Genomic DNA, 19,527 nt, shown 5'->3' on the forward strand with positions numbered 1-19,527 from the left:
CAATTTCTTTTACAAATTTCAACCTAAAGAGTTCAAATTTTTAGAGAAGGAACTTCATAACCTATCAAAGGCAATAATCCGTGCCTATTTTTTAATTAGAATTTTCTTTATTGTTGAAACAGTTCCATTGTTTCAACAATTAGATAACCATTTCAACAATCAAGCAATTTCAACAATGAACAAAATTCTAAATAAAAAATCGGCAAGGATTATTGCCTTCGATAGATTATGAAGTTCCTTTTCTAAAAATTTGAAGTCTCTAGGTTGAAATTTGTAAGAGAAATCGTGAATTTTCGTGAAAGGTAAAAAATTTATGGGATAGATACGAAGACTGTAGTGCCATCTATCGGCAAAACTTGTCCCTTTAAACCAACCTTAAGGACAAATTGTGGGGGTGAATATGAGTAGTGGTTGGGGAAGGTCAATACTGTCCAGAAAGATTTAAAAAAAAAAAAAAAAAAAAAAAGAACGAAGACTTTATCACGGACGGTGAAATGTATATATTTATTCTCACAGAATGTCTATCCGGAACTCAGAAGTTTCCGTTAAAGGTTATTTTGCTTTCCGTTGTCCGCATAACACAGTTTCCGTTTACTGAAGAGTCTTTTACACGTTTTGTATTCCAAAATTCATGGGGCCGTAAAATATTTCCGTTTAATAAAGGGTCCGTTGAAGGCAGATTTTTACTATATTACAAATATCAAATCCATCCGTCATAGTGTTTCAAAATAGACGCTGTTTGAAAATTTTAGAATTTCATAACTTCCTTAATTTTGGGTCATATGATTAAAAAATAAAGTGATTTCTAATTTTGGTTTTTTTAAAAAATTGGAGATTTGTTAAAGAAAAAGTAACTCAGTATTTTCAATGACTTGATAATGTGCGTTACAATGATCGAGCAGGATATTGCCACACTAGTGAAATCATACCATGCTCAGATATCTCATTAGCTTTCAATTTTAATTGTAGGTCTATTTCAATATGCAGATTTTGTTGCATTTATATTTTTTCTGGTGTTTCAATATACAGATGCCATTAGTTTCACATGGCACCTCTTTCATTTAAATTGATTTTTAAACAACTCTGCACCTATTGAAAATGTTTAGTAGATTTTGGTAGATTTTGTTGTTCTTAAAAGTATATATATAAAAAATAATGCCTATAATAAGTACATAATAAAAAATATGCCTATCAGAACAAAATTCAAAATATTTAAAAATATTTTCCGATATTAGATTCTAATTATGTTTATCTCTTATCTTTGGAACCCCCATGAAACTCTCTCGCGACTCTCTAGGGGATCGCGACCGCAGGTGTAGAAACTCTGCTCTAAAGACATGATTTATACCATTTGATAGATTTGATTGTATTGATCAAAACAACATCCTTCAGGGTAAGATCTCATGCGTAGTTTTTGAGAAAATAAAGAACTCATTTTTATAGCTTTAAGGTTGATTTAAAGGGACAAGTTTTGCCGATAGATGTCACTACAGTCTCCGTATATCTCTCATGTATTTTTTTTTACCTTTAACGAAAATTCACGATTTCCCTTACAAGTTTCAGTCTAGAGACTTCAAATTTTTAGAGAAGGAACTTCATAACCTATTGAAGGCAACAATCCGTGCCGATTTTTATTTAGAATTTTATTCATTGTTGAAATAACTTGATTGTTGAAATGGATATTCAAACCTTAACAATATAACTGTTCCAACAATGAAGAAAATTCTAAATAAAAAATCGGCACGGATTGTTGGCTTCGATAGGTTATGAAGTTAATTCACTAAAAATTTGAAGTCTCTAAACTGAAACTTGTAAGAAAAATCGTGAATTTTAATGAAAGGTAAAAAAAATACGAGAAAGATACGAAGACTGTAGTGACATCTATCGGTAAAGCTTGTCCCTTTTACACCAACCTTAAAAAGTTGATAAGTCGTTCGTTTCCTATCCGATGAAGTAGATAGTTGTTTTTAATTATTTGTTGGAATAGATAATTTATCTGTTTATTATTGAACGGATTCAAAAACTATACCCTATTTAGTAGAAGATTATAGCTATTACCGTAGCATCATTTCAGATTTTGCCACACGTTTTTATTTTTAATTAGTATTTTAATATATAATTTATTAAAAATACATGAAATTCTCAAACACAAGGGGACAAATTGTCCCTTGCCCTCTCTAAATGACGCCCCTATTTGATTTCTACTAACAGTGACACAAATGCTCTTTAAAGTGACACACGTATTACTTGCAAACTATATACTACGCGGTAAACAGGTTGGAATTTCGCACAGTGTTGCCAAATTGGTCTACAAGTAGCGGATTGGACGATTGTTTAAAGTACCCTCGCTGCAAAAATTTTAAATTGGATAACACGATATTTTTGGGCTAATTTTAGCTATCTACAGGCTGTATAAGTCTTAACAATGCGCTACTGTCTTATTTTCAAATATGAAATCACAAATTATTAGTTTTATATAGTAATACAATAAAAAAATAATACAATAAAAAATCACTGAATATTCACAACGAACAATAGTTTTAGTAAAACTAACATGTTCAAAGTTTTCTAATCTCTTCCAGTGGGAGGGGGAAGGGCTCAGTGATAGAGTGCTTAACTTTGGTACGTGGGGTCCCTGGTTCGATACCCGAACAAGTAAGTTCGTGCTGTACAACATCGTGTTCGTAGGTTTTCTCGGGGGTACTTCCGTTTTCTCCGACTTTCTCATTCCATCAATTCTGCCCAGCATCATTCATTTGCTTTAATCATACGTCTCCCTTAGCCTAAACGAATAATTTCGGGGGGGGGGGGCATTAAAATGAAAGATTTCAATTTTCTAGTCTCTTTCACCGGGAATCGAACCCGGGACCTCATGTACTTTATGTTGAATGTCTTATCTATATTTATGGATGAGCAAAAATTCTAATATATATACTGTATATATAAAGCAATTATCTCATTATTATACAAAATTATATGGATACTCATGCGTGGTTTACGAAAAAAATCAAGAAAATTTTTCTGTAATTCTAACGATAACCACGCCATCTATTGAGATGAAACAGAAACTGAAGTTTACCTTTATTATCCCAAGCTGTTCAGAATGACACCAATAAGACAAAAGTACACAAAAATGGTTAATTAAATGTAATCCATAAAATATATATTACATTAACTCTTAAACCTTATTTTTGTTTTATTTAATTAGAGTATTGTGAAAAAAGAGGTAAATCAATCCATATATAACATCAACTTAAACAAAATGTGTTGTTTTCAGAACAAATTCTAATGCGTCATTTTAGAGTAAATCGAGTAAATTTTTTTACAGCGTTAAAAGATCTGTCGCTCTTTCTCAATAACAATAATTTATAGGTTTTGTTTTGCTGCAACATATTGGTTACTGATTTATGTACTGTACTTGTAAAAAATATACCACATTTTTAACTAGCGGATTGCTGGATTGGATTTTGATTTTAGCGTCCCTTTCAGCAGCGATGCTATATGAGACGTGGAATCCGAAGCACATGAGCTCCCGCCGGGAATCGAATCCTGCTCTCCCATGACAAAGAAACGTATGTTAACCGTAGGAATGCGCACGAGACGAGTCGAGACAGGATTTTCCTGACAAAATTCGAGTCGAGATACGGCTCTTCTAATAGCAAAATATACATTTTTCGAGTCGAGACATCACTTTTACAGCACATTTTCGAGACGAGACAGCCACAAATCTTGTCTCGTGCACATCCCTAGTTAACCGGTTAGTCACGAGGAAGCTCAACTAGCGCATTGTATCTATTGTACTTTGTATTCTAAAGGTTAACATACATTCTCGTAATAGTGACATATACTTATCACTGAAACATATACTACTTGTAAACGTAGAGGGATAACAAATGTATTCAGTTTCAAAATAATTTGACCATGTTCGTAAACGACGCATCAGGATATTTTGTTTTCCTTCAGTTTCCGCAGACGGTTGCGCTATATTTTAACAGGAACTTTTCTTAACATATACAATATTTTATGTGATTGATGAGAGTTTCATAACGTATTCACATTCAAAAACTGAAATTCCAAGATAGTATTAGCTTATAATAATAATATTAATAATTCAGAGAAGACAACATCGTCCTCGTGGGTTTTCTTCGGGTACTCCCGTTTCCCCCCACTTTCTCAGTCCACCAATTATTTCATCATCATTTACTTGCCTTAAGAGGCCCTATCACGGCGAAATTAAAATACCGCTAATTTTGCAGTAATTATGTGATATCTTCAAATAGATAAAATATAATCAAAAAGTGGAACAAGAGCTCCCTAGACAATATTATTTTACATGAGATACCGTTATCACGACTCATTTATCTGCTTTCGATTTCCAGCTATTTAGAAAATCGGAATTTATTTTCGCGTTTCTGAATGGCTGCAAACAGGAAGCTACAAGGTGACCCGTGATAACAGTACCTCATGCAAAATAATATTGTGTAGGGCGATCTTGTTCCACATTTTGATTATCTTTTATCCATTTGAAGATATCACGTAACCACTGTAGAATTAGTGGTATTTTAATTTCGCAGTGATAAAGCCTCTTAATCCTCCGTCTCCCTTAGCCCAAAGGGCATAACCGTAGGACGTTAAACTGAAATATTTCATTTTCATGTCCAGTTTGCAGCTGTTTTGGATAATGGTTCATCAGACTTCCAATAAAGATATTTTGGAGGGAAGAAATTTTCACAGATGTATTTTCAAATTGCAGAAAGTATTTTCTGTACTAGATACAGATTAACTAACTGTAATATTCCTGTCCGTTATGAAGATGTTACTTGTACATTATGGAGAAAAGAAAACTGTGTTTGTATGTGAGAATGTAGGGAGGGAGGGTTTTCCCTCATAATAATAGCTAAATGTATATTTTCCGGGATTAAAAAAATTGTCTGTATGTCCGTATTAGAAGATGTTTTCGTTAAGACATGTTTCACTGTATTTAATAACGAAATATTATAATCTTAAATTCTTATTACATATCCCGTTTAATTATTAGACCACTTTACGAATAAATATATCTGTAAAGAAGAATTACGCGAATTATACTTAAAAAAACAAGAATTTTAGGAATGATCTAAAAATGAATCAAAAGATTGCGATCTTGACCAATAATTAGTTTTTGGATTAGGGGCCGCAAAATTTTTGAAAGGCCTCAATCGATTTTCGTATTTTTCACGGAATAAGCACATCATACTGAGTTAAGTGACAGTTTTGGAGTTCTCCAGATATAAGGCGTACCAGAAAATTTTTGATTGAATGAAATATATTGGATTTTTTCGATCAGGGGTCACAAAATTTTTGAACGGTCCTTAAATCGAGTTTTCGTAATTTTTTATAAGGCCTTCAAGAATTTTTTTGTCTGAAATATTTTGGATCTTTTGATCCAAAAATAGCCTTTTTCCACTATTTGAATCGTTAAACATCTTCTGTATGTTAAATATCATCTGTATGTAAGGTACTGGTATATCTGGTAGCGGAAATGTTTTACCAAGATCCACTTTAAGCGTAGGATTACGTCTGAAAACGAAAACAGCACTGGAAAGAGATATTAAATTCCAAATATGAAACTACCAGCAAATTTATTTATTTATTTATTGAAAACAGGAAAAAAATTTTGCTATCAAGAGTATTGAAGTACAACGTAAAGAAAAATTTTGCAGGGTGGATTTTTTTGTTCAATTATACACACAGTGTCGAATTTGTTTTTATTTATCAGAATTATAAATGTAAAAGTGTCTAAATAGACGTATCCCTCTAATGTAGTGTTAACCACTAGATGAGGCGAATCGAGAAATAAGGTTTTCTAGTCTGCTCTTGTAAATTTTGTGAAAAAAAAAATAGGAATGATTTTCTCATCTTATTTTGGAAATTTATATTCAAATTTAATGCCCTGACTTTTTAAAAATTTCGTCCCGAATTGTTTATCATCATGAGAGGTCCAAGAAGAATATATAACAACATTTAAACCTTATTTATTATTGAAATATATCGTGAAATGATTTATTTATCATCAAACGTTGATAAATGCTCTTCATTATGTTCGTACAATATCTTTATCAATGTATAGTTTTTTTTTTTTACACTATGAATGATGTAACAATATAAAAATGCTCGAGATCTAAAATTTAGGTGAATTAGTGTTGCTCAGGGGACTCGAGATTTTTTTTTTTTTTTTGTCTCCAATTCAAAGATATATTCTTGACTCGACTCTAATCTCGTTTCCGAGACAAGAATCGAAACGAGCCGATAAATTTCTTGCCTTTATGGGTAACATTACTCTAATGCAGGATTTCTCAACCTGGGGGTTGCGAAGATAAGCGCAAGGGATAAATATAATTAGAATCTAATACGGGAAAATATTTTTTAAATATTATTTTGAATTTTGTTCTAATAGGCATATTTTTATTTTTATACATGCTGTTAAGAACAACCAAAAATAGGTCTACTAAACATTTTCAACAATTGTAGAGTTGTTTAAAAATCAAGTTTAACAGTGATGATACTGAACATATATACAAAAATGTACCAAATTCACAACAATATGGGAGTTCCTCCGTGGCTAAGCGGTTAGCGTACGCGCCTTTGGCGTGGGACACCCGAGTTCGATTCCCGGCGGGAGCTCATGTGGTTCGGATTCCACGTTAATCAGTAGGTCCACCTCTCACATAGCCTCGCTGCTGAAAGGGACGCTAAACTGAAATTCAACTCAACTCACAACAATATGGGGGCAACTCAAAATGGTGGCCTCTCGAAAATTAAAATACTCAATAACTTTTTTAAAAACAACTGTCCAATTTTTTTAACCATAATTAGAAATCACTTCATTTTTTTTATCATATGACCCAAAATTAAGGGGGTTCTGAAGTTTTAAAATTTTCAAACGGCCTCTATTTGAAACAGTATGATGGATCAGATTCGATATTTGTAATATGAATGAACTGACCAACTTTGGTTTTAATCCATTCGTATTTAGGGGAGTTACTGTATCCACTATATACAAGAAATGGATTCTACTATTATAGAAATAGATGGATATCGTGAGATCTTCGCAATAGGTATCTTAAAAATCCCACAAAAACTTATTAATAACCAGAAATTATAGGCAAGAGGGTCGGGGGTCGTGATAGGAATGAGGTTGAGAACCACTACTCTAATGCATTCATTAAATAAACGTATTTTTTAAAAATCAGGTTCTAAAGTTTCAACCAATGACAGAATAAAATTTGATGGAATAACAGCAACACCAATAGAAACATTTTTCATAATTAGAAAAAATGAACATAAAATGAAATCTTTGAGTTTTACGTCGTACGATTATGCTGGCTAGGCTAAAGGAGACGGTGATGATGAGAAATGAGTGAAATGGTGGAATGAAGAAAGTGGTAGGAAACGGGAGAATCTCGAGAAAACCCACGCAGATGGCGTTTGTCTACCGCAAAGTTCACTTGGCGGTTTTCATAATTACATAACTTTTATTGTACCTAAAATTTAATAACGTTTTTTTAATTCCATTATTTTCGTTTAGATTTTGTGAAATTGTTGGTGTGCGCAGAATTCTAGATAACTAGTTAAAGTTATTAGCACTAACTAAGAATGTTATCTCGATAGTACTTATTTCTGAATTATATTAAATAATTAAAATAAGGTTATTTATACCTTCTGAGGGAATTAGGGATAAATTAGAAAATATTTCTAATAAATGAATCTTAGGAAAGTTGTAAATGAAAATGGGGGCGGCAGTGGCTCAGTGGTAGAGCGTTCACCTCGGGTTCGTGGGGTCCCTGGTTCAATCCCCGCTCAAACCAGGTGAACTTTGTGGTGGACAAACACTGTGCGCGTAGGGATGCGCTCGAGTCGAGACATGTCTCGAATCTCGACTCGACTCGACTCGAATTCGAGTCGAGATTCGAGTCGAGACACACTTTGTAAAATTCGAGACGAGTCGAGACAAACGTATTTCTCGACTCGAATTTTCGAGTCGAGACACGAGTCGAGTCGAGACGGCTCTTAAAAATCTCGACTCGACTCGAATGTCTCGAAAATCTTTCTATAATTTTTAATATTATTTTGAAGAAAGTATTCACTCAGAAACAGCCTTGAAACCAATTCCAGCTTTTATTCCTTTAGAAAGGTACAGAACGCATAAAATTAATAGTTAATCTTTAAAGATCAAGATTTAATTTTCAGCTCAATTCAGTTAATTAAAACTAATAGTTAATGTCGTTATATTTGGTTGTACTGCAAATATAATGATAATAATAATAATAATTGATTATCTAGTTTGTATAAAACTATTATCCGTAGTCTAAATCTAGTTTGTATAAAACTATTGCGATAGAGTAAACTTCATAAATTCTCTGAATGAGCAGTTGGTAGTCTATAGTAATTTAGCATAGTTATAATTATTGTGTTTTCGTTCCCATGAACGCAATAGGGTTACGTAACTTCTGGATTATTCGCTTGCCCAACTATTCTGAGGCTTTAATATGTTGCAGCATATCACGAGCTACGGATAATATATAATGTAACATTTGTTGTACATCACATATTATGATACGAGACTATTTTACATAGTATATCTTATCTAATATAAATAAAATAAAAAGTTTGTTTGTGTGTTTGTCTGTCTGTCTGTGCGACCTGGGGACCAGACGAGTGGACCGAGAGTTCCCAAAATTTGGTCACGGGTATCTTAGTCCAGGCCCCAGATCAAGACGAAGCGTTTTTTTTTTAAATTTCGAACCAGGGGGGTCTCGGGGGGGGACGTTTACTGGGACCGACCTGGGGACCAGACAAGTTGACCGAGAGTTACCAAATTTTGGTCACGGATACCTTGGTCCAGGTCCCAGTCTAAGGCGAAGCGTTTTTGTCAAAATTGGAAGGAGGGGGTCTCAGGGGGGCGTTTAGCGAGACATGTAGTAAAAGTAATCCAAATTGATCGACATTAGTGTCAAATCCATAGTTTTCACGGTCGCTGAGATCAATGGTGACACTTCCATCAGCGATGACTTGCAAATTCAGTTACTACTGTATGCGGGCCGGGTGTCAGCGGGTGAGGAATACCGAGACATGTATAAATAGCCCATATTGATTGATACTAGTGTCAAATCCATAGTTTTCGCGGTCACTGAAATGAATGGTGATACTTCCACAGGTGTTGACTTCCAAATACAGCCCCCATGCGAAGAATGGGTATATTAAGCTAGTATTACAATAAATGGACTGCTTGGATGCCAAGAACTAGTACAGATAAGTACCATCCACTTCTATGAATAGGTATTTTTTAAAAGGATTTTTGTAAACACTAAGTTATAAAACAATGAACTACATACAGTAGTTATGGTTTTGGTTCCCAACATAAAAGAAATATGGATTGTTCATGAGATATTGAACTTCAACTTTCACTCCTGGAAAATTTCAATTTTGGAGTTAGGCCACTTGGCATCAAAGCAGTTCACTGTAAGATAAATACATTCCGCACATTAGTAACATAGTTGTTCAGGGGCCTTCGATTTCCATCCTCTCAAATGAAAGCTGAATGATTGCTTGATACATGCTGACTATATAGGAGAAATAGTGTATTAGGTTTTCGAGCTTTGGTGCGTATCCGTATTTACACTCTGATATAACTTTAAGTTCACACTCAAATCGAGCTAATTGTTTAATGCATTTCGAAAGCTTTTGTTTTTATGCAGCTCATTAAGGAAAATCTATTTCATAATCGTAACATTTATGTACTAAGAAACTATAAACGTAAAGTGGACTCGACCTAGCCCCGTGGCCGCTGTGACTCAGTGGCACAGCTCTCACCCTTGGTGTATGAGGACTCTGATTCTGTGTGTGTGTGTGAACTCCGCGGCTAGTGTATGCGTACAGAGTCGGAAGCGGTATGTATTGTTTATACTACTTACAACGATACCCCCCACATAAAATATAAATTCACCCTTTCTCCCTTCTCTTTTTCGAATACAATGAACCGACTCTTTTGCTGAAGAACGATGCTAAAAGAAAATTGAAACATCTGTGTCTAAACTTTCTTTGAAGCGCAGTCTTTTGTATTTGTAAGGTTTTGCGAGTGTTTTCGAGATAGCCAAATTTTTACCATGGACTCCTGCTGCGAACTGACCGTGAGTAAACACCCGATCTCGCTGTGCTCAATTTCTCTCGCACACGTGAAATGGGTTTGTTGTTTCCAAAACAAATAGGAAGTTACCTTGTGCTTTTGCATTTCTGCACGCACACAGGTACCATTGTTGTTTTAATGATCAGAAGAAATATCAAAACCATCCGATATATATGATACAAAACAGCTAACAGAGAGAGGCAAAGATAAAAGTAAGCCTATACCAAGTTTTCCGCGTGGTACCATTATGGAGAATAAATATTTGATAAAGTCACGTAGATGCGCTTAAACCTATTCCATCTGTCCTTATAATTTTTCTGGTCTGATCAATTTCTCAGGAGAATACGTACAACATATGTCCAAATTCCATATATACTCTTTCTAAACTAATGAGTAAACTCATTAAGAACACCAACTGATATCAATAAACAGGAAAGAAAACAATACTTTATACTTCTATCATTTGGTACACATCTCTATGAAGCACAGCTTGTTTCTTTTTGAAATAGCTCCTTCGTGTCACAGCTGTGGTTAGTTTTGTTTTGTGTTAGGATGAAAGAGAGAAATGCAACATTTGCTTCGAGGTGAAGTTATATATATTATTAAGATGAGCGGTGATAAGCGAGGTTTAACAAAGAGTGCCTTTCAGATGCACAATTTAACGGGTAGTTGCAGTCCGTGTTGAGAATCGAACCAAAGCTATGTAAGACATGTTAATATTGAGCTCTTTTGTGGTAAAAGTGAACTTCAGAAACACACAAAAGACTTGAAACATCAAGCTAATGTAAAGCAATTGAAAAATAGCCTAACTATCGCTGCATCTTTTCTGTGGCTAGAAACATGCAGTGTGTAGCAACAAGAATCGTGTTAAGGACTTTTTTTTTCGAACATAACATTCCCTTCCACACCATAAAAGACAATATAATGTTTGTTAAAAGAAAGTGCACATAATATTTTTAAATTTTGTTTGTGATCCTATCATCCATAATTATAAATAATGCCTTTCATACTACGAGAATGAGTTCAACTATACGTCATGGCCCCTCTAAAGCGGGGCCGCGGTGGCTCAGTGGTAGATCGTTCACCTCTGGTGCTTGGGGACCCTGGTTCGATCCCAGCTCGTACCAAGTGAACTTTGTGGTGGACAAACACCGTGTGCGTGGGTTTCCTCGGGGTTCTTCCGTTCCTCCCACTTTCTTCATTCCACGATTTCACTAATTTCTCATCATCACCCCTCTCCTTTAGCCTAACCGGCATAACCATGGGACGTAAAACTCAAAGATTTCACTTCATTTTTTCCCTCGAAAGCGATATCTTTCAAAATTATTTATTGTTAGATATTGTAAATTTACGGTATCTATTTTAGTGGACGGGAAATTTTGCATCTAATCGGATAATTTCATGGCTTCTAACTGGAATTCGCAGTTACGAAATTTGCATCACTGTCTTTTGAAAGGATGCCTAGAAAAAATACTACTAGAAAATAACTGAAAACACAAAATGGATTTGATAGCCAAATTCACGTCATCTTGGTGCGTCATCATTTTTCTTTAAATATTTGTATTTAGTATTAGATTAGAGTTTAGTGTCCCTTTCAGCATCAAGGCTATATGAGACGTGAACTTACAAATTAACGTGGGTTCATAACCACAGGAGTTCCCATCGGAAATCGAACCTAGGTCTCCCGCACCAAAGACGCGTACGCTAATCATATGGACAAGGGTGTTCGATATTTAGTAATGTGTACATAAAGTTGTGAAATTGCGCTTGTATAATGGAATGCAATTCCTTCTACTGACATAAACCTTCACAATACTTAGCTGGACAAAGTATCTTTAAAAAGAAAATGTCACTCTTTATGTTTCAGTACCTGGTTCGACTGAAGGATGGAACAAATTGCAATGAGCGTTTTTGGATCCTACTTTGTGTAGTTGATTCATCATAAACTTGGTATTTGATACGGATATGAACTATTACACTTATTTGGTGTTTATTTCTAAATAATAAGTCCTAATACAATTTCATAAAGTTGTAATTCTTCTTTAGTTTGTATCACTTTACACAATGACAAATCCAAAAGGTGTGTTGTATCGGTGCAGTACCAGTTTTTCAAAATGTTCCAAAACCCAAAGAATAATCTTTAATTTCTGATATTTTAGTCGTCACAAATTACAATTTTATAATGTAGTCAATGTTTATAATTACTGGGCAGTTGGGCGTTTAAACTAATGACATCATAATAAAGTCAAAACCCTAATTTTGAGTTGAATTGATTCTGATTTTAACGTCCCCTTCAGCAGCGAGGCTATGTGAGACGTGGACCTACTGATTAACGTGGAATCCGAACCTCATGAACTCCCACCGGGAGTCAAGCCCAGGTTTCCCACGCCAAAGGCAAGTATGCTAACCGTTAGCCACGAAGGAGCTCCACCATAATTTTAGTGGGCGATAAGAAATATCTCGCCAGTGCTTTTACAATAAATAAAATTTTATAAGTATTAAAGAATAGTGGTAAGAGATTTTATAATAGCTCTTTTATTTATGAGATATGAGTATTTTGAAAAAAAAAAACAACTAAAGAATAGGTTGGCGGAACCACAAAAGACTCGTAAAATAAACTTTCTTATAAATACATACGCACCTTACTCACCTTTTATAATTGCTATGCTTACGTTCTCCATAAAAACAGAAATTCTCTTTTAGTGATACTTTACACAAGATCATGAAGTGGGTTCAAATTTAATTAAAGGCAAAATACAATACAATAATCCACAAATATTGCCTCAAGTGAGTTTAAAGATTTCTAAACACTAGTGCGAAACCGGGCTCTGCCGTTGCGATCGATTTACAGGTCTTGAGACGAAAGTAAGAAGGGTCTTACGCACACAGTAAGTAAAAACAATTAATATGCCGGTAACTTTCCCCCAAATGGGTGTATCTTAAAACTAACCTCACCATTATTTTTCTAATTAAATTCTAGCCCGAAATTATGTATCATATTACCCTATTCCCATTTTGAAAACTTGACCTTAATTCAAAATGGCGGATTTCAAGATTGCTGCCATCAAGGTCATATCTACCATACGACTTCCCCCCAGGACTTATATGTATCCACATGGTTTTTCTTCACTTTTCTTCATTAACGCTCCGTTTACAAAGGGTAGTAAGGGACTTCTGTGGTAATCTCTAATAACCACATCACAACTCTTAAAAGTTATTAAAAAAAAAATAGAAAACATGCACCCTGGCGAAAATTTGTCATCACAAGTAATGATGCATACATGCCTTCTATCAGCAAAAAAAGTTTCATTGAAATTGGAGCCGGACATTTGAGTGATGTCCCTTGTGGGATGTGATTGAACGTGACGTCAGAACACATCGCCCCCCTTCCCGGAATTTACGGGAATTAGGTGACCTGAGTGAGCACATGTGGTGCCAGCTCTCTCCGGCGACCTATCAAGGATCATTGCGTGTATGCCAAGACGTGTCGCCGTTTTTATCCATGCCAAAAGTCGACATACTGACAATTAGGTAGGTAGTCATGATGGTCTTGCTGATGTGTGCGTATATTTTAACTCGTACATTTTGTCTCGACTCGAATTTCGAGACGTCTCGACTCGAATTCGAGTCGAGTCGAGACACGAGTCGAGACAGAAACATATTTTCGAGTCGAGACAACATTTTCTCGAGACGAGTCGAGACAGGCTTAAATCTCGACTCGACTCGACTCGAATGCATCCCTATGTGCGCGTGGGTTTTCTCGGGGTTCTCCCGTTTCCTCTCACTTTCTTCATTCCACCATTTCACTCATTTCTCATAATTACCGTATCCTTTAGCTTAGCCGGCATAACCGTGGAACGTAAAACTCAGTTTATTATTATTATTATTATTATTATTGACAAACTCAAACGTTACTGCTGACGTTAATAAACAACTTAGTTTCGAGAACGCTCTCTTTGAGCATTACAGAATACGTAATTGTGAAATTTAACAATATAATATTTAGCAGTATAAAGATCCTGTATATACAGTTATTGTATTATATAAAATACTGATACATATGTTAGATGCGGAAATTTATATGATATTTAATAATTTGTATGAAATATTCGTTAATTTAAGCTGACCGCAGCACTAAAATAATTTATTATTATTCTACACTTAATATTAATGAAATACTTTAGTACTGGAATCAGCTTTGTTACACATGTATACTGGTGAATAGTTTAATTGGAATTTCGTTGTTTAAACAAGAATTTTAGGAATGATCCAAAAAATGGATCAAAAGATTGTGATTTTGACCAATAATTAGTTTTTGGTTCGGGGGCCACAATATTTTTGAATGGTCCTTAAATGGAGTTTTCGTATTTTCTACGGAATAAGCACATCATAGCATACTGAGTTAAGTGATAGTTTGGGCGTGGCTACACTATATGCAGTTCTCCAGTTATAAGGCCTACACGAAAATTTTTGGTTGAAATATATTAGATCTTTCGATCCAAAAATATATCATTTACATTATATTTCGCATAAAGTGATAAATCTTCATGAATAGTAAGTTTTTTTTTTTTAATATAACATTTTGTTAAATTGTTTAGCAACACCATTCTAAAGCAATGAAAGAGAATTCTCTTGAAGTTGGGTGTAGTGTCTACAGAAAAGGTTCTGTAGATTAATAATAATAATAATAATAATAATAATAATAATAATAATAATAATAATAATAATATAATGAGAAGAGGAAGAAAATAAAAAAATAATTTATCTAAGTAACTACATATTTTGGTCCTTTAGTCATTGAATAATTTGTTGTATGAACTTATATTATATTATAGTGATAGCGAAAAATGATTCATTTACATATTATAATTTCAGCTTAATTCCATTATAGGAAAACGGGTTGAACACTGTCAAATACAGTATAATAGCATAATTGTAATTATGTTTTGATGACAAGATTAGTATATTATGTAATTTATAAATTATTGATACAAAATATTGATTACATTTTACGTAATTTAATAATGACAACAATAAAATATTTTTCTGTGAATTTTTTTTTAAAAAGGAAAGTAATGTGAATTTATACGCTAAAATTTAATGTAGTCTTTTTTAAAATTTAAGTTGTTATATAATAAAATTTATACTAATTTTAACGTATACAAATTCGCATAGCATTTCTTCCAAAAATATTTTTTATACGAATTGTATACAGCTGGAAATAATAATAAATTTAATGCAATTATTTTTTTATAAGCATTTTATTTTTAAAAAAGGGCTGGCAGAGTATGTCTTGCACAGCTTCTTGAAACTAATTGGTTTTCAACTGTTATTAATTCCAAGTTTAAAGAAATATGATATTGAAAAGATCCTTATGTGAACTATATGCTAAAATTTAATATCATAATATGTTAATGGTTATTTAATGAAATTTATATTAATGTTTTCAGCATATCAATTCATATAACGGTTTTTCCAAAATCATAATTCGTTTAGAATTCTGTAAAACTGGAAGTGACAATAAATTTAAACCAATCTAGATTTTTTTTTAATATAAAGGTTCTTCATGATTAGAAAAAAAAGAGAAAACAAACTTTCAGGGTATGCATTGAAGAGTATTTAAAAACTACAATTATTATTATTATTATTATTATTATTATTATTATTATTATTATTATTATTATTATTATTATTATTATTATTATTATTACTTCAACCTTATACAATAAACAATTTTTTTGGAAGAACCATCATGTGAATTTATATGCTAAAATTTAGTATGATTTTCACATAATAAAATCTAATAGCTAAATTCTATAAATTCACATGACATTTCTTGCAAAAATCATAAATTTTTAATTTAATTTTGTTATTATTTTTTTAAAGCAATTATATACAGCTGGAAGTAATAATAAATATAAACCAAATAGTTTTTTTCTGTTTAAATAAAAGACTTCACTATATACCGTATCCTGCCAGCTTATTATTATTTTCCTGAATTTACGTAGGAAATAATAAACAAATTCGGACTTTTACAAAATAAAACATCTTATGGTATTATGTAGTATTAATATAATAGTTCAAAGTTTGTTCTAACAGTAATAAAATCTGCAGACGCTCTTGTTCATGTGATAAATTTTTTTTACTACTCAAAATTTTCTATAATTTCATTTACTAGCATTTTATCTAGACTTTATTCAAAGTTTTATTTTTCCTTTTCATTCTTTTGTTACAAACATCCAGAAACAATGGGAGAAACGCCTTTAAAAACCTTTAAAGAAAACATAAGAAATATTTTTAAAAAATAAGATTAGAAACCGACTTACCTTACTGTTTCTTTAATTTTACAAGGTGCTTAAAAAATCGCTGGTCAACTGTTTTTTTTTAAATAAAAGAAACGGGTCCTTCCGCGCGTTGTTTCTGTACCTTTGCGATGTTACACAGTTGGCCGTGGACTGGAATCGCTCCGCTTGTCTGCTTGTGCCGTTCCGTGGAAGGCGATGCCGAATGTTCTCGCTAACTGACAGGGGAAGATAGATAGATGCTTCGCTAGAGACACCTACACAATACATAACACATCTTAACATGTCAAAACTTTTTAAACAAAATAACATTTAAATATTTATGTCTTAAGTGCTTCCGTAATAGATAAAGATAAATTAAAAAAAAAAAAAAACTGTTAGTTACTTAAGAAAGATATATGTAGTATATACAGATTACACACGGGATTACAATTGAATTCAATGAGTTATTAACCTCCATAAAATCATCGAAATATACATTAAAATGTATGCTAATGATTTTAACAAACGCTGTCATATACAAATTGGAGATTTTAAAGTAAAATTTCACGAAATTAATTACAAAATTGGTTGGTTTAAGATTATTTATTAATTACAATTAAGTATGGCAGAGTAAACATTTTCGATATTGAACAATATTATTAATAATAATATTTTATATTAAAATAATGACAGAGCTCCCTTGTAGCTTTATAGTTCGCATATGCGTGTCCGGAGTGAGAGAAGCGGGTTAGATTCCCGGCAGGAGCTCGTGGTTTCAGATACCACGCTAAGCTGTAGGTCGATGTCTCATATAGCCTTGCTGATGAAAAGGATGCTAAAATCCAATCCACCCACCCAGTCAGTGGCGGATCTAGATGGTAAAAACTGGGGGGTGGCAGCTAGAGCCCAGACTATGATAGATATATCATGATATTAGTATAAACTTTCAAAAAAATATAAATAATAGCTTAAACTATTTTTGTCAATCGAAAAGCTGGGGGGCCCAGGACCCCCGGTCCCGTAGCTAGATCCACCACTGCACCCTGTTAACCCATTTAACGGCAGTCATTTCTTTTTTTTTTTTAAATAAATACATAAATAATATAAGCTATTCTTCGTACTACATAGGGATGCATTCGAATCGAGTCGAGTCGAGATTTAAGCCTGTCTCGACTCGTCTCGAGAAAATGTTGTCTCGACTCGTGTCTCGACTCGAAAATATGTTTCTGTCTCGACTCGTGTCTCGACTCGACAGTCTCTGTCTCGACTTGACTCGAATTCGAGTCGAGACAAAATGTACGAGTTAAAATATACGCACACATCAGCCAGACCATCATGACTACCTACCTAATTGTCAGTATGTCGACTTTTGGCATGGATAAAAACGGCGACACGTCTTGGCATACACGCAATGATCCTTGATAGGTTGCTGAGAGAGCTGGCACCACATGTGCTCACTCAGGTTACCTAATTCCCGTAAATTCCGGGAAGGGGGGCGATGTGTTCTGACGTCACGTTCAATCACATCCCACAAGGGACATCACTCAAATGTCCGGCTCCAATTTCAATGAAACTTTTTTTGCTGATAGAAAGCATGTATGCATCATTACTTGTGATGACAAATTTTTGCCATGGTGCATGTTTTCTATTTTTTTTAAATAACTTTTAAGAGTTGTGATGTGGTTATTAGAGATTACTACAGAAGTCCCTTACTACCCTTTGTAAACGGAGCGTTAATGAAGAAAAGTGAAGAAAAACCATGTGGATACATATAAGTCCTGGGGGGAAGTCGTATGGTAGATATGACCTTGATGGCAGCCATCTTGAAATCCGCCATTTTGTATTAAGGTCAAGTTTTCAAAATGGGAATAGGGAAATATGATACATAATTTCGGGCTAGAATTTAATTAGAAAAATAATGGTGAGGTTAGTTTTAAGATACACCCGTTTGGGGGAAAGTTACAGGCATATTAATTGTTTTTACTTACTGTGTGCGTAAGTCCCTTCTTACTTTCGTCTCAAGACCTGTAAATCGATCGCAACGGCAGAGCCCGGTTTCGCACTAGTGTTTAGAAATCTTTAAACTCACTTGAGGCAATATTTGTGGATTATTGCCTCACACACACACACACACACAGACAGAATCAGAGTCCTCACACACCAAGGGTGAGAGCTGTGCCACTGAGTCACAGCGGCCACGGGGCTAGGTCGAGTCCACTTTACGTTCATAGTTTCTTAGTACATAAATGTTACGATTATGAAATAGATTTTCCTTAATGAGCTGCATAAAAACAAAAGCTTTCGAAATGCATTAAACAATTAACTCGATTTGAGTGTGAACTTAAAGTTATATCAGAGTGTAAATACGAATACGCACCAAAGCTCGAAAACTTAATACACTATTTCTCCTATATAGTCAGCATGTATCAAGCAATCGTTCAGCTTTCATTTGAGAGGATGGAAATCGAAGGCCCCTGAACAACTATGTTACTAATGTGCGGAATGTATTTATCTTACAGTGAACTGCTTTGATGCCAAGTGGCCTAACTCCAAAATTGAAATTTTCCAGGAGTGAAAGTTGAAGTTCAATATCTCATGAACAATCCATATTTCTTTTATGTTGGGAACCAAAACCATAACTACTGTATGTAGTTCATTGTTTTATAACTTAGTGTTTACAAAAATCCTTTTAAAAAATACCTATTCATAGAAGTGAATGGTACTTATCTGTACTAGTTCTTGGCATCCAAGCAGTCCATTTATTGTATTACTAACTTAATATACCCATTCTTCGCATGGGGGCTGTATTTGGAAGTCAACACCTGTGGAAGTATCACCATTCATTTCAGTGACCGCGAAAACTATGGATTTGACACTAGTATCAATCAATATGGGCTATTTATACATGTCTAGGTATTCCTCACCCTCTGACACCCGGCCCGCATACAATAGTAGCTGAATTTGCAAGTCATCGCTGATGGAAGTGTCACCATTGATCTCAGCGACGGTGAAAACTATGGATTTGACACTAATGTCGATCAATTTGGATTACTTTTACTACATGTCTCGCTAAACGCC

General features: G+C 34.0%; 2 long non-coding RNA genes across 2 annotated transcripts in view; one reads left to right on the forward strand and one right to left on the reverse strand.

Moving 5' to 3' along the window:
• Positions 1-16,710, reverse strand: part of LOC145684603 (uncharacterized) — a 91,211-nt gene extending 74,501 nt beyond the window's left edge. Inside the window, exon 1 of the long non-coding RNA XR_014131336.1 lies at positions 16,492-16,710. This is a non-coding gene — a long non-coding RNA (uncharacterized LOC145684603). The remainder of the gene's footprint in view (positions 1-16,491) is intronic.
• LOC145684602 (uncharacterized) overlaps positions 1-19,527 on the forward strand; it is a 154,546-nt gene that overhangs the window by 79,788 nt on the left and 55,231 nt on the right. The window lies entirely within an intron of this gene.

Source organism: Thermobia domestica, chromosome 5 (assembly GCF_964235325.1).
Source record: "Thermobia domestica chromosome 5, izTheDome1.hap1.1, whole genome shotgun sequence".
Classification (NCBI taxonomy): Eukaryota; Metazoa; Arthropoda; class Insecta; order Zygentoma; family Lepismatidae; genus Thermobia; species Thermobia domestica.